The sequence below is a fragment of the Seriola lalandi genome, unplaced genomic scaffold, assembly GCF_002814215.2.
Source record: "Seriola lalandi dorsalis isolate HSWRI2012SDOR001 ecotype SW California unplaced genomic scaffold, Sedor1 jcf7180002054923, whole genome shotgun sequence".
In the NCBI taxonomy this organism is placed as follows: domain Eukaryota; kingdom Metazoa; phylum Chordata; class Actinopteri; order Carangiformes; family Carangidae; genus Seriola; species Seriola lalandi.
The window spans coordinates 534,212-550,113 of NW_019525475.1; the positions used below are offsets into that span (position 1 = coordinate 534,212).

A 15,902-nucleotide genomic window follows, 5' to 3' on the forward strand; every position below is an offset into this window, starting at 1 on the left:
TATATATATATATATATATCTCCTACCTGTACAATATTTTCAAATCATTCTTGCCACACTTGCCCAGTTTGTTTCTCTGGCTCATTCACTCTCAGCGACTTCAACGTGGCACAGAAAACAGCAAGAACTGTCATCAATCACATTTTGCAAAGCTGCAGCAGAGCGCCAACATCAGACTATAAATTTAAACATTTTGAAAAAAAAAAAATTGCTTCAAATTAATGTGAATGTTGAGGAACACAGGGAGCGCAAAAAGCATCTGAGTTCCAGTTTTCTATGTCCCTTGAATTCCCACATTTTTGCTCCAAGATAAATATTCATCTGCCACAACCAAGTGAAGCCAACCGACAAATCAAAGCAAGATGCTTCCATTAGCTGTAATCTGAGAGATAAATGCAAAAGAAAGTGTGAGTGTATGAAATCAGCTCAAAATTGGTACCCTCCTTCTCACTGCCTGAGACTCTTATTTTAAGATATTTACTGTGAAATACAATTGAAGTGAAGGACATGTGTGATAAAAGCACTGGAAACATTCCACAGCAGGGAAAATTAGGATGTGAGTGCGAGTACGGTGGCCCTGAGAGCTCAACGCCCTGCAACTTCAGAAAACACTTGCAAATAGACAAAAAACGCAAACACATTCAGAACATCTTGGTCAATTTGACAAAACGTGTGCTGCAAATACTCACAACACAACACAAGTGTCTCCAGCGGACACAAAGGAACGTGATGTGTTGTGAGTATCTGCGGCACATGTTTTGTCAAATTGATGTTTTCTAAACACAACTAAATAAAAAATAAAGCTAAAATGAACATGTGTGGTCACCGTCTGTGTTTAAATCAGCAAAATTAAGATGAATTTAATGGCAAATAAACGGAGTCTTCTTTTTTTATATGAATCATATTAGAAACAATGACTTCCCTCTCCTCTGTTTATCTCCTCATTAAAAATGATTAACAATTAAAAAGAAAATCCTTCCAAGCCAAGAAGAAACCTTGTGTGTTTCCAGATTGTGAATCTCTCTCATCACTCCTGTTTTCTCCCAATGAAAATTGAGTGTCCATGTGTGGGATGTATTGCCAAAAGTCACCATAGATTTAGGTGATGTATCTCCTGTCACTTTGTGCATTAACGCTCTGACCTTTTCTTCCTATTTCAGAAGCAATGTGGCCCAAGCTGGTAAGAAAGATGGATACGAAGAGGATGAAATCTGTCACCAGCAAAGAAATTGAGGAGGCTCACTCGCCACTGTGGTGGTACCACATATAAACCGCTGCATATAACTCGGAGACGTGAAGGTAGCACACACGTTATCAAGCAAAACTGTGATATACTGAAAGTTGGGGAAAATGGACTTTAAGTGATCCGGAGGATGAAGAGCAGAGAGAGGAAGGAAGCATTAAGAAATGAGAGAGGACAGAAAGAAAGAGTGGAAGGATGATGGGTTTTGCAGCAGGGGAGAAATCAACTTCTTTTCTTCACTTGTGCTCTTTTGTCTGAGCTGTTACACAATAGATCAAGGCGAAATATGGATTGATTACACTGTCAGTGCCAGTGTTATCCCCTTTTGAATGAATTTAATATTTGATTCAGTTTGTTATTCATGCTCCTGATTCGTCGCGATGTCATTTGGCTCCATTGTCGCTGTCAATTCATCTTGTAGTGTCCTCACTGTCATTAACTGAATGCAATACTGAAGAACATGTTTTTTTCTGAGACTGATGCTGTCTCCATGTTTCTTTCTTTTTTTTGATGCACTATCTTCATATATTTTCATCTTCAAATGAAAACATTCTTCTGCACTTCTTCCTGTGGAAAATAATGTCCTATGCAACTGGTAATGTGCATCAAAGTATCCGGGTCACACCCTCACTCTCTACAACACTGTGTTTATATGTGAGCTAATCGTCTCGCGACCCCTCAGGTTTGTTCGACGACCTGCTGGAGGGGACCCGACCCCGAGGTTGGGAACCGATGCACTAAACCGCCTTATTGTAACTGTACGTAAAGTAGTTACAAATCAGCTCCACCTCAACCATCTGCAGTGGTAAATAGCTAATTATGCAATGATGCATGACTATTAATAATTGATAATCATGTAAATAATATATCAGTAACCTGCCATTTTTCTGTAGAGCCACTCGCTCGCTTTTACGTTTGATGCTTGACGCGCATTTTTAGCGGAAACACGTCTGCACCTAAGCGGGCGTTTGAATGCAGGACTCGTGTGTTGCCTTGTTTTTACCTGGATCTGGGTTCTTCTTCACAGAGTAGACTCTCCCTCAAACAGCAAAGCTGTAATCAGTTATTCTTATGTGAAGCAGTCAAATAGCAGCGACCTGCCAGAAGAAGCCCAGAGTACATCTGTTGTTTTACACCTTTTTCTCTTCTCTAGACATCAACTACAGGCTCATCCTGCTTTCTGTCCGTCCTCCCTAACTGCAGGAGGCTGTGCTGTATTCTTCTTTTCTTTCATCACACCCTTTCCAATCACAGTTATTTACTGCCCTAGCATCAGACACGGAGCCACATCACGACATGAAGTAGCTGAGACAAGCACCATCGACACCGAAAGAGAAGATTGTTCATGTAAGAGCAACACGAGGCTTCGTCTGGTTCACTTCAGCAGTAAGACACTTGTCTGAGATGGCGCACAAATGATTTGTTTCCTCTCTCAGATCTCGTGTTACACAGGCAGACAGATGTACGACCGGAAAGAAAATCCACGCAGGGATTGCGCAAAGAAAACACGCACCAGTAAATCCTAAAATTCTGCCAGTAACTTTGTGGATTTTGGTGGAATCAGGAAAAGAAACTAGATCTTCAAGTATTCAGTTCATGCACACACACACATCAGAGATATGGAATCTTTACTTTGTGATGAATCATTAATGTGTTTTGATCATTTCATGCTGTGGGCTACTTGCCGAGGGGGAAGTTCTGAACTCATTCGCTGCTGCAGCTTCTTGTGGATTTCTACAGCGAGCTGGAGGGACTTGGATATGTAAAACCCCAAGGACTTGGATGTGGAAGAGATGCAAGCACATGCTGCGCTAGTCTCTCGGCGCCTGAATTCCTTAGCATGAGCAGTGTGCACGTTGGAACGGATGCATGGCTGCAGCCGACCGGTAGGTGAACTGAATGCTGTGAGGGCTGAGGGCTGGGGGAGAGTCTGCGTAGCCATGGCAGCGGTGACGGCGGAGGTAAGAGGTAAGGGGGTGTTGTCTCTACAAATGACCCCCATTGCAAGGCGCTGATGCCAGCCGTCGTCATGGTATCCGGCAGGGAAACTCTCCCCGGCGAGTTAACAGCCGGAGGGGAGGAACCGTTCAACAACACGAGCCGCAATGAGAGGCTGAGGAGTTGCTGTGAACCTTTCTACCAAAACACACACACACACACACACACACACACACACACACACACACACACACACTGCATCGGGCTGCTTAAACAAGATATGACACATGCCTCATTCCCTTATGCCAGCCCATGACAAGTGATCAGGCAATCTCATAACTCATGCAGCGCTGTGGTAGCTGATGCACACATTTAAATACATCTCCATATACAGTAGCTCCACTTCATTATTTCACATTTAAAACTGTGATAGCTTTGTTTGCCACAGTCTACCTTTCTACCTTCTCTTGATGTGAAGAAACTCATTTGTAAGCTGCTTCTATCAGCTGGGCGCGCTGGGCTCCAGAAATAGACCCCGGCGATGTTACCAAAAGTATTTGGGAATGCATGAGCTGTGACCTGGAATTTCAAATGTGATCTTATAAACTGCAATTCATATTTGATGGGGTAATAGAACATGAATTTTTCACTCGGCTGAGAGAGACAGGGGGAGAAGGAGAGCCGTGTGGTTTAAATTTGTTTCACTCTGCATTTCACATTCGGATTTCAAGGCTCTGTAGCACCCAGACACACAGGTGTATGCGCAGAAACCAATCCTCTCACACACAAACACACACACACACACACACACACACACACACACATGCCTGGTGGGCACGTGGCTCATAGCAGCTGTATAAGCAGATTCCCTCTCCATTAAAGGAATAGTTTGACATTTTGGGAATTACAGTCACTGACTTTCTTGCCAGGAGTTAGACGTGAAGATTGATGCCACTTTAATGTCTCTCTCTCAGCAAATATGTGGCCTGAGCCTGCAGTCGTTTAGCTTAGCTTAGCTTAGCTTAGCTTAGCATAGCTTAGCGTGCAAAGAGGGGGTGGGTACAGTTAGACTGGTAACATGTTAAATCTCACCATTTAACAGGGCTTATGTCTCAGGCAATTTCTTGGTCAGGGAAGATCAACAAGCTGAAGATTTGAAAAATGGCGGCAGACAAAAACAACTTGATTACATCATCTTGTTGCAGCCTCTTCTTCTGCAGTGGTTTAATGGCGCCCAACTGGACAATTTACACCACTACCTGTTGTGACCAGTTCCCAATATCTGCATACATATAAATTTTGTTTTAACCAATTTTCTGGAAAATTGGTAAAAAAGAAAAGAATTTGCAGTACATTTAGGCGCATGATTTCTAAACACATGACATGTGTTTCCCCCTGTTTCCAGTCTTTATGCTAAGCTACGCTAACCAGCTGCTGACTGCAGCTTCATATTGAACAGACAGACATGAGAGTCGGTATCTTATATTACCACCAAACCTAAAGCAAAAAAAAAAAAAGAAGAAAAAAGCATATTTCCTACAGTATCAAACTTTCCCTTTCAAGCCACACAACACATTATAGTGACCGTATGACTCCTACCCTGGCAGACCTTCCATTATGCATTATCTTCCGTTTGTGTGGTGATGCATCTTTAAGAAGTACAGGTTACTGAGGACAGAGCATTTGTTTTCAGATACGCGTCTGTGAAGAGAAAATAGCCAGATTGTCTTCTGTGAGGAAAGCTGTGCCGAAGTGGTTTCATAAAAAGAAATATTTATACCCAGGCTGCTTATCACCCAGCAAATGTCGAGAAGTATTAATATGTAACATCCTGCAGGGCTCTCCAGGACACTTGCCATAGCTCCAAAGAGGGAGAGAGCCTGGTGTTATCGAGGCTTGGCAGTGTGACTTGGTGATGGTATCAGCCATGCTGACTGGATTCCATTAGGCAATGCCCACATCTATGTCTACCGAACATATTGGCTCACACTGCGGGGGGAAACGCAGCGAGCGATAGGCCTGCAGTCATGACACACGAGCTATCATCCACCATCCAGGAAGGCATATCAGAACATGCACATTAGTTTACTGCGGACCTGATGCTGCACTGCAAAGATTATAGGAAGTCTGTCTCTCTCATATAAATCATACTTTGATGAGAGAAAAAAAAAAGCAGCATTTAGGATGATGGGAATATTCTTCAGAGCCTTGTCCCTTTTCACACCCTGACTACTTCCTCAAGTGCCCAGATTTCTCAACACTAATAGGATGAGTCATTTTTTCCCCCCCCTTTGCCTTTGTATACACAGAGCTGCTGATTTAAGCAGCAGATTTGCATTGCAAAGACAGTAATAGAAAAATTCAAAAAACAGAACAAGGGTATAATGAGACAGCAGATAAAGGATAAGTAATGAGAGGCAGTTCCCTGTTAAACGCAGTGGTCCTTGGAGGTCAGAGATGCGAGTTTGACGGCGCTAAGCTCTGCATCTGCATCACGCGGTTGTTTTAATGAGACCAGGACTCACAAAGTCATCAACAGTTAAATGAAAATCAATGGGTTTATATTAATTCTAGTCACCTACTAAGGTATGGCTCTCTCAAAGTTGTTACATGAGCAATGAATATTAACAGAGTTTAGAGGTAAGATGTTTTATGAAGTAGCAGCTATTGATGTTTCACATTAAGGTGAAGTTTAACTTTTTAAATCTTAACAGCAACTTCAGTGTCTCTGTCTAAGATCTGACATTTTACATTCACATTTTGGAAAATATACTTATTTGAAAACAGATACCATTCTCTCATTTTTCTGTTAAATGTAAAGCTGCAGCCAATAAACAGTTAGCTCCGCCTAATTATTTAATCCATATGAAAACTGGGTTTAAAAACAACAAGTTTTGATTTTATGTGGTTTTATGTGCTTTTCTTGGCTCGGAGCTGTGGCGTCCTAGATCACAATTTGTTGATTTTTGTACACTGTAAAAACTCAAAGATTCAGCTTTAGGAGCAACTAATTGTCACGGTTTGCCTTAAGGAATTTTTTTGTTTGGACTTTATCATTTTATTTGGTCATTGTCATTTCCTGTTTTATTTTGAAGTAGCTTTCCTTGTACGTCTCTTGTTGATTTTACTTCCTGTCTTCGTCCTGTTTCCCCCCAGTTGGATTATCTGCCCCGCCCTGTGTTTCACCTGTGTTCTGTTGCCTTTCTGTCTTCCAGTCTGTCCGTCGTCTTCATGTGGATTCCTCTGGATCTCCAGTTTTCCTTCGTGGTTCCTGTTCGTTCCTTCTCCAGCGGTTTCCTGTGTTGTTGGATTTTCTCTCTCTATTTTGGATTCGTGTTCTTTTTCGTAAGTTTTCTCTTTTTGTTATTTAATAAAACACCTTTTTGGTTAAACTGCATTTTGGGTTCAGTTCTTCCTGCAAACCTGACACTGTTCGTGTCAACTCAGTTTATGAAATTTGTGTTTTTAATAGTTCTGTCAATTGATATTTTTGTTTAGATAATGAGAAGTTTTTTAAGTTTTTAAATTAAAAATAAATGCTGGCTAAAATTAAATTTAAGTTAGTCAAACAACTTTTCAGTCCCAAGGCAACAAAAGACGCCCACCAGCTCCAGCTCCTCTAAAGCCCACTAATTAACGGGTGTTAGGTAATTTGTTTATTCTGCACAACAACCAAAGTATAAAAAACTGTTGCTGTCCAGGGAGTGAGTAAAACTGGCCAAGAAATAGTCAAAGTATAACCCTGTGTGAAACCAGACTTTGTGGGTTTTACACTTTCTTTTTTTAAGCTTTTTGAATATAGATAGCCCTGCTGTTTCCTCCTGTGTCCAGTCTTTCTGTTAAGCTAAACTAGCAGCCGACACAGACATGAGAGTGGTATCTCATCTAATTCTCAGCAAGAAAGCGAATGTGAGCGTATTTCCCAAAATGTCCTTTAGATATCACTCGTACGTAAATAAATAATTCACATGGAAGCACTATAATTCTTTCACTCTCCAAAGTTTTATTTTTTTTCCCCCCTAAACTACGACAGCTGAACAAATGCAGGGCTGACTTAACACGGAAAACTTTCAGCACAAACAGTCACCAAAGTCATGTCTGTGCTGTAGAACGGAGCCATGCTATGTGTCATCACTTGAACAGCCACCTTTCTGCCTCTGTTTTTCCCCTCTCCTGCCTCCCTCTCTTAAGGTCTGCTTTGTTGTGAATGTGGGTGTTCATTCATTTCCTTCTGTGGCAGCTTACAGGCTCAGGCTTGAGTTCACAGTTCTCCCATAGCTCAGACAAACACATTGTGTAGCCTGTTAGGATTATCTACAGAGGCAACAAGCTTTGGAGACACTGCCAAACAAAATCCTAATTACGCCGAATGCACTGTGCTCTTCAGCAACATGGTGTCTCCAAAATATTCCTGCGTGAGCAACTGGGAACTGTGAAGTGTTGTGAGAACATATATAAATCTCAGTAGATCATTTGCTTTTTTTAATTATTTATTACTATTAACCTATGAGCTTTTCATTGAAATAGGTTAAAAAATAACAATAGCTTGCATGAGAAAAACCACAGTATGATATGAAAACAAATGGTGTACATTAGCCTAATTTTGGATTTCTGTCTCTTTACTTTGTTTATAGTTCAATGAATGTCCATTACATTGATGTGTAAACCATAAAAACCACATGGAAACTTCCAGAATCCAAAGAAAATCTTTCATCAGGTAGGTTGTCTTTTATAAAAATAAGCCTATTAATTGAGCAGTGAACCGTTTAAACGGGCCATTTTTAATTTTCACTGGCGCTGAATGTGGTTTCTTGCAGGAAGTGGGTGGCGGTGATTGTTGCTTGACAAGCGCTTGCATTTACAAGACAAGAGGTTATAATATGCCCACTGAGCAGTGCTACATCATCAGGGCAGATTGGAGGCTGCAGTGACTCGGTATCGGGAAGGGACAGGGCTAGCTGGTTAGCATGCTAAATTCAGTGGAGGAAAACACATGATAGAGATCAGAGTTAACGTTACCGTTGCTTTCTTTTAGAGGAATTAAGTTTGATGCTGAACTCGCAACATTTCTTCTAGACTGGTAAATAAATTGCTGTTAATGCTAATGTTAGCTAAGTAGCATAGTCAAAACTTGCACATAGCTCCTTTTTTTCTTTTTTAAGTGTGAAGCTTCACAAGTTCCAATATTAAATACAGCAAGTGTCACAGGGTTTAATTATGTACTTAAAATTGCCTTTGAAGATCTCATGGTCAAAGTGTGTGTTTCAAAATTTGAAATTAATACAATCATACAAAAAAAAGGACCATCACAGTTACATTTGAACACATAGAAACACAGTTCAAGAGTGCATATTGTGCCCTTCAACACACTGAGACTCTGCTGCAGTAGGGGCTCTGTGGTTAGAGCAGGTGGCTTTGTTTGTTCACTCCCCAGACCAGCAGGAAAATCTGGCAGATAAGACTGTGGTGGGGCTGGGCAGCTTGCAAGACTGAGACAGGACCTGTGTGACTGTAGTGCTGGAAAAATGTATTTTTTCCTTGAATGAAGTCGGGTTAAAAACTGCTTTTTCAGGGCACAATATTACCATATTTGAAGTATATGCACTGGTACTAATGATAACTGTGTTTAAAAAATAAAAAATTGATAGTGTTGATAATTCATGTGATAATATAATAATATATTGGTCCATATTCTGATTTCTTGTTCTATTATTGATTTATGGATTTGAATATGCATTCACAACGTTCTGATTCCGGCTCATATTAATTTGTGGGTCCAGGTTACCCCATGTAGGTTGGGCATATAATTGTATACATAACATGTATTTCTTCACTGACTAATGCATTAAATATAAAGTTCAATATACAAGGTACAACTTATGTAAATGTAGCCTTTTAGAGATTTAATCACTTGCGGCAATATAAAGCAATATATGATGAACACTGCACTAATAAAGGAGGAGAGGAAGGAGGCTGCGAGCTGACAAGCAAACAACAAACCCTTTGCAATTTTTTTTTATGAGGTAGGAAAGGCATTAAAAGTGTTTGCCAGGCTGGATGCACACAGTATGTTTCGGTGGGAAACTCTGAATGTAAACAAAAGCACAGTTTACATAGTGATTTAGCGGTTTAAATTTTGATTCATCTTCAGTTTACCTTTACTGAATACATAGGAAAAAAATAGTCAATTTTTAGGGCTGCTCTCTACCTGTCAGTGTGAGCCTTCTGTACCCAGGTGTGTTGAACACCTGCTGGAACACTCAGACATGCCTTTGCCTTTTCCTTATCTCTCATTAGGATGGTCTCACTCTGGTCCTCAGACAGTCAGGCAGCCGAGCACATCAGCCGGTGACAGGTCTGGGAGCAAGGTAACCTGATAGTCTGTTACTGTCTAGGTATTTTCTTCAAGAAGAGTGGGAGGCTGGTGTCGAACACGTTATCCAACAGTGGGCTGCAAGACATGGCATGTCTTGAATTTTGGTTTTTTTTTTTTCCATCTTGTGTTTCAGTAAACATGGATGGTCTCTGACATCAGCCTCTGGTCTGTGAAGAGCGATACTCAGCATTTAAGGAGTTTGACGAGAGCAAAAGTAGAAGGAATAGTGCCGCAGGGACGACGCGCTTTTGTAGGCCAACCTGGAAGTTAGCACTCAACAAGAAGCCAAAGGGATTTTTACATCAGCTTTTGGATCACTGCAGAAAACAGATAAAAGTTTGTGATATTTAGACGTTTTGTTCAGTAGGATCATCTTCACTGACAAACCCAACTTCAACAACATTTCTTCTAGACTGCTAAGTAAACAGCTGTTGATGCTAACGTTGGCTATTTAGCAAAGGCAAAACTTACGAATAGGTCCTTTAAGCCCATTTTACAGGATTCTTGTTTTGAAATTCTCCAGCTGGACCAACCAACTCATAGTGCTAATGTTACCCAGCTGAAAAAAATTTAAAAATCTGTCAACAGCATTTTCAGCAGGCAAAAATTGACAGTTGCCAGCTAGAAATGAGAAACTTGCTTTGGTCTACCTCTGAAATCAAAGACCCAATGTTTCAGAAATTACTACAAATCTCAAGTGGTCAATCTGCCACTGTTGTCAATGTAAACTGCAAAAACAGAGCGCTTGACAGGGGAACGGGGGTTAGCAAAAGATGAGCTGACTAAGTATGAAAATGTGTAACTGAATGAATATGAAGTACCGCTATAAAAAGAGTGAATGTATGGTCACTCAGGTGGTTCTAGTGAAAAATATATTAAGGAATATAACGGTTAAACCTATAAAATATTCCATTTCAAAGCAGAAGGCAAGCCAATGTAGAAAATACTATTGTATTTACAAAGTGTGCATGCAATTCTATTAATTCTTTAAACTTTAGAAGATGCACTGATGTGGCACTGAGCAGGAACAAAAAGGAAAAAATAGAGAAAAAAAAATCAATAATACATAAATGTGACTCACCATTGACTGACTGGTGAAGTTTCCCTTTCAGAAGTTGCTTGTTTTGTACATGGCTGAGGGGAGAAACTGTCCAGTCATCCAGGAAATAAGAGAGCAGCCATGTGATTTAAAGACGAGAGCCCGTGTCAAGCATCCAGTCCACCTGAGACTGAGATCATTCTAGGTGTTCAGCAGCCCGTTGACGGATAGGCGCGCTCCTTTTATTGCTTTTTCTGGCCTTTGATCATCCCATTGTGGACATACTATTTCATGTTTTATCTGCACAGCAACATTGTTTGCTATAAATTATATTGTACACCTAGAGACCTGGGGTTTTCGGAAGGTAAGTTCAAGGAGAATTTGGTGCCCCCCCCCCCTCACCTCTCGTCTGTATTTTTTGAGTGTGTGAAGGCAAGAGGGAGTGATCATGCCTCTGGTTGATTAAACCTCTGCAACTCAAACCATCTTATGGCCTTGGTGTTTATTGGCAGTCACTTCAGAAAGATGCACTCACAGGTGCACGGCGCACACACACACCTACAGAAACCATACTAACACCCCCAATTCTATTGAGCTTTGCTTCGTAATGAGCATCTAACAGTAATTTAAGACCATAGCGCTGACACCCATATTGATCTAGGTGGACAGGCCATGGAGAACATCCACAAATCAGTGCAGAAGTGTTAAATTGCCTCTCTCATCAGATAAATCAGCACTGTAGAATGGCCATAAGTCCATTTCTTCTCCATTGCATCTCAGCAATTTTCTATTTCATGTCGTGTGTGTTAATATCGCGCCTCACACTTCCCCACATTCCTCGACACTGACGGCTACATTTATTTACACTCTGCATAAAACTCAGTGTCCCATGTTGCTGCACACAATATGTAACTGTGACATCTGATATAAAAAAGGTGCAGCAGAATAAAAATACAGACAAAGGCCATGTTTTAAGACTCTGACACCATAATTGATTTTACAGTCTCTCAAACCCACAGGTGCAATCTCCATTTTAACAACAACCCCCCCCCCCCCCCCCCCCCACTATAATCATAGTAAGAGTAGTGCACTTTCTTAATGGGTTCATGGGTTTATTAATCTGCATATTATATGCAGCCCTTTTGCACTCAACATAACATCCTGATTTGACTTGCAGAGTAGCTGCTGCCATCTAAATACGAGAATTGAAAAAATAGAGTAATTTGTGCATGAAAACGTAAATATGCAAGAGATGCTGAACAATTTTCCAGTGGCAAACACTGACTTTAGATGTTTAAACTCTTATCCATCACACAGTGCCACCAGAGAGGCGTCTGATCGGTCCCAAAATAATGCTGCAGCATGACAGCAAAACCCAAACATGCAGCCAGAGTCTTCAGAACTGTCTTCAGCAACAAGAGGAACAAGGGGTCCTGCAACAAATGGTCTGGCCCCCACAGAGGCCTGATCTCAACATCATGGAGCCAGTCTGGGATTACATATGGAGACAGAAGATACTGAGACAGCCCGAATCCACAGAGGAACTGTGGCAAGCTCTCCAAGATCCTTGGAACAACCTGCCTGTCAAGTACAATGAAAAACTGTGCAATTGTACCGAGAATTGGTGCTGTTTTAAAGGCAAAAGGTGTTCACACAAAATGTTTTTTCTGTTTGCTTCACTTTGTATGAAGGTGACTGATAAATAAAGAGTGTTTATGGCATGAGTCCTCACTTTACACTTTTTCCAGAGTACATTATATACAGTATATTTAAAGTTACAAACTGGATTTGAAGCCATAAATGTCCTACTATTAAACAAGGGGCCCCGTTTCATGAAAGAGTTTATGAGCACTGTTTAAATGATTGCAAAATGGTTGTATATCATCACAGTTCAGATGATTTTCATTCACAAATTGCATATGTTTTCCAGTCCGAGGCTATTGTATACTCACACATGGGTTTGATAAGTTAGAAGGTTTCAAAATGAGGGAGAGGAAGTGAACTTGTTGCAAGTTGCAGCTACCACGAACACCATGGATTAATGATTTTATAAGTGACCCGGATGTGATATGATACATGCTCCTACTGATGGTTTCAGCAACAAAGGCAAGGAAAAAGAAGTTAAGCCTGGCTTTTGTTTTCTGTGGGCTAGCAGTCAGTTTGCTAGCAGGAGTAAAGATAAAATGGTGGATATATCAAAGTTTGAGTTTAATTTCTTTTTGAAAAAAGCTATGAAAATGTCACCATGAATATGGTAATTTTGTTTATGCCTTGCTATACTATGATGTTTTTATGATGTTTTTATGCCTTACTATACTGACATTTTTATGATGTTTTTTTATGATGTTTTAATGCCTTACTATACTATGATATTTTTATGATATTTTTATGATGTTTTTATGATGTTTTTATGCCTTACTATACTATGACATTTTTTTGATGTTTTTATGTCTTACTATTCTATGATGTTTTTATGATGTTTTTATGTCTTACTATACTATAATGTTTTTATGATGTTTTTATGCCTTACTATACTATGTTTTTATGATGTTTTTATGATGTTTTTATGTCTTACTATGCTATGATGTTTTTATGATGTTTTTATGTCTTACTATACTATAATGTTTTTATGCCTTGCTATGCAACGATGTTTTTATTATGTTTTTATGCCTTACTACATACACTATGATGTTTTTATGATTTTTTATGTCTTACTATACTATGAAGTTTTTATGATGTTTTTATGTCTTACTACATACACTGTGACGTTTTTATGATTTTTTATGCCTTACTATACTATGATGTTTTTATTATGTTTTTATGTCTTACTATACTATGACGTTTTTATTATGTTTTTATGTCTTACTATACTATGACGTTTTTATGATGTTTTTATGTCTTACTACATACACTGTGACGTTTTTATGACGTTTTTATAATGTTTTTATGATGTTTTTAAGTCTTACTATACTATGACGTTTTTATGATGTTTTTATGTCTTACTATACTATAATGTTTTTATGCCTTGCTATGCAACGATGTTTTTATTATGTTTTTATGCCTTACTACATACACCATGATGTTTTTATGATGTTTTTATGCCTTACTATACTATGAGATTTTTATGATGTTTTTATGTCTTATTATACTAAAATGTTTTTATGCCTTACTACATACATTATGACGTTTTTATGATGTTTATATGATGTTTTTATGATGTTTTTAAGTCTTACTATGCTATGAAGTTTTTATGATGTTTTTATGTCTTACTATACTATAATGTTTTTATGCCTTGCTATGCAACAATGTTTTTATTATGTTTTTATGCCTTACTACATACACTATGATGTTTTTATTATGTTTTTATGCCTTACGATACTATGATGTTTTTAGGATATTTTTATGTCTTATTATACTAAAATGTTTTTATGCCTTACTACATACATTATGACGTTTTTATGATGTTTATATGATGTTTTTATGATGTTTTTATGCCTTACTATACTATGACATTTTTATGATGTTTTTTATGTCTTACTATACTATGATGTTTTGATGTTTTTATGTCTTACTATACTATGATGTTTTTATGCCTTACTATACTATTATATTTGATGGACATGTCACAGAATACCTGAGGTCTGCTTAAACTTTCAGCTCATTTAAATCAGGTCTTAAAACGTTACTATCTGCTGCAAGTTACCAATGAATTACACATGTAACATCTTATCAGTATTTAAGTACTCATTCTTTGTTTTTGTTTTTTTCTGTATTTATTGTATTTGTTATGCAATTTTGTCTTTTAATGTTGTTTTAATGTCTTGTCACTGCAGAAGTTCATGTAAATTATGTTATAAGTATTAAAAACTGTGGTGTGTGTTTGTGTTATTATATGACATTGTTCGGGCATTCTATGCTATACATTATTTACACCTTCCTATGACGTTTTTTTGACATTTTTATGCCTAATTATACTATGACGTTTTTTGACATTTTCATACCATACTATATTTTTTGACATTTTTTGCTGTACTATACTATAACGTTTTTTTTTTTTACATTTTCATGCCTTAGTAAACTATGACGTTTTTTAACATTTTTATGCCATACTATACTATGATGATTTTATGCCTTAGTATGCTATGACATTTTTATACCTTACTATACTATGATGTTTTTATGCCTAACTATACTATGACATTTTATGACATTTTCATGCCATAACCAATCATTTACACATATAACATGTTATCAGAATTTAAGTACTCATCTTCTTTTTTTGTTTTTGTATTTATTGTATTTGTTATACAATTTTGTCTTTTAGAGTGCAATTTATGTTGTTGTTTTAATGTCTTGTCACTGCAGAAATTCATGTAAATTATAAGTATTAAAAACTGTGGTGTGTGTGTGTGTGTTATTGTATGACATTGTTCGGGCATTCTATGCTATACATTGTTTACCTTTACTTTACTTTATCTTAAATCCTATGACGTTTTTCTACATTTTTATGCCATACTATACTATGATGTTTTTATGCCTAATTATAGTATGACGTTTTTTTGACATTTTCATGCCTTACTATATTATGACCTTTTTTTGACATTTTTATGCCATACTATACTATGACGTTTTTTTGACATTTTTATGCCATACAATACTATGATGTTTTTAAGATGTTTTTATGCCATACTATACTATGATGTTTTTTGATATTTTAATATCATACTATACTATTATATTTGTTGGACATGCCATAGAATACCTGAGATCTGCTTAAACTGTCAGCTCATTTAAATCAGGTCTTAAAAATTTTTTATTTGCTGCAGGTTATCAATAAATTACACATGTAACATCTTATCAGTCTTTAAGGACTCATCTTCTTTTTCTTGATTTTGTATTTATTGTATTCGTTATGCAATTTCGTCTTTAATGTGCAAGTTATATTGTTGTTTTAATGTCTTGTCACTGCAGAAGTTCATGTATTTTATGTTGTAAGTATTGATGAAGTGGTTGGTTGATAAATTTGGAAGAAAAAAAATGTGTGTGTGTGTTATTATATACATTATTTACACCTTACAATACTATGACGTTTTATGACATTTTCATGCCACACTATACTATCAAAATTTGTGCCTTACTATACTATGATGTTTTTTTTTTTATTTTCATGCCTTACTATACTATGACGTTTTTTAAAACATTTTCATACCTTATGTTTCTTGAAATTTTTATACCTTACTATACTATGACGTTTTTTAAAACATTTTCATACCTTATGTTTCTTGAAATTTTTATACCTTACTATA

General features: G+C 37.8%; 1 long non-coding RNA gene across 3 annotated transcripts in view; it reads left to right on the forward strand.

Annotated features, from left to right (window-relative positions):
• Positions 1 to 12,960, forward strand: part of LOC147817656 (uncharacterized) — a 21,100-nt gene extending 8,140 nt beyond the window's left edge. Inside the window, exons 2-6 of one of the 3 annotated variants that reach the window (XR_015436178.1) lie at positions 1,161 to 2,590; positions 2,680 to 3,129; positions 6,397 to 6,526; positions 7,816 to 7,898; positions 11,914 to 12,960. This is a non-coding gene — a long non-coding RNA (uncharacterized LOC147817656). The remainder of the gene's footprint in view (positions 1 to 1,160; positions 2,591 to 2,679; positions 3,130 to 6,396; positions 6,527 to 7,815; positions 7,899 to 11,913) is intronic. The other 2 variants (XR_015436179.1, XR_015436177.1) reach the window with 2 other exon arrangements.
• The last annotated feature ends 2,942 nt before the right edge of the window (positions 12,961 to 15,902 follow it).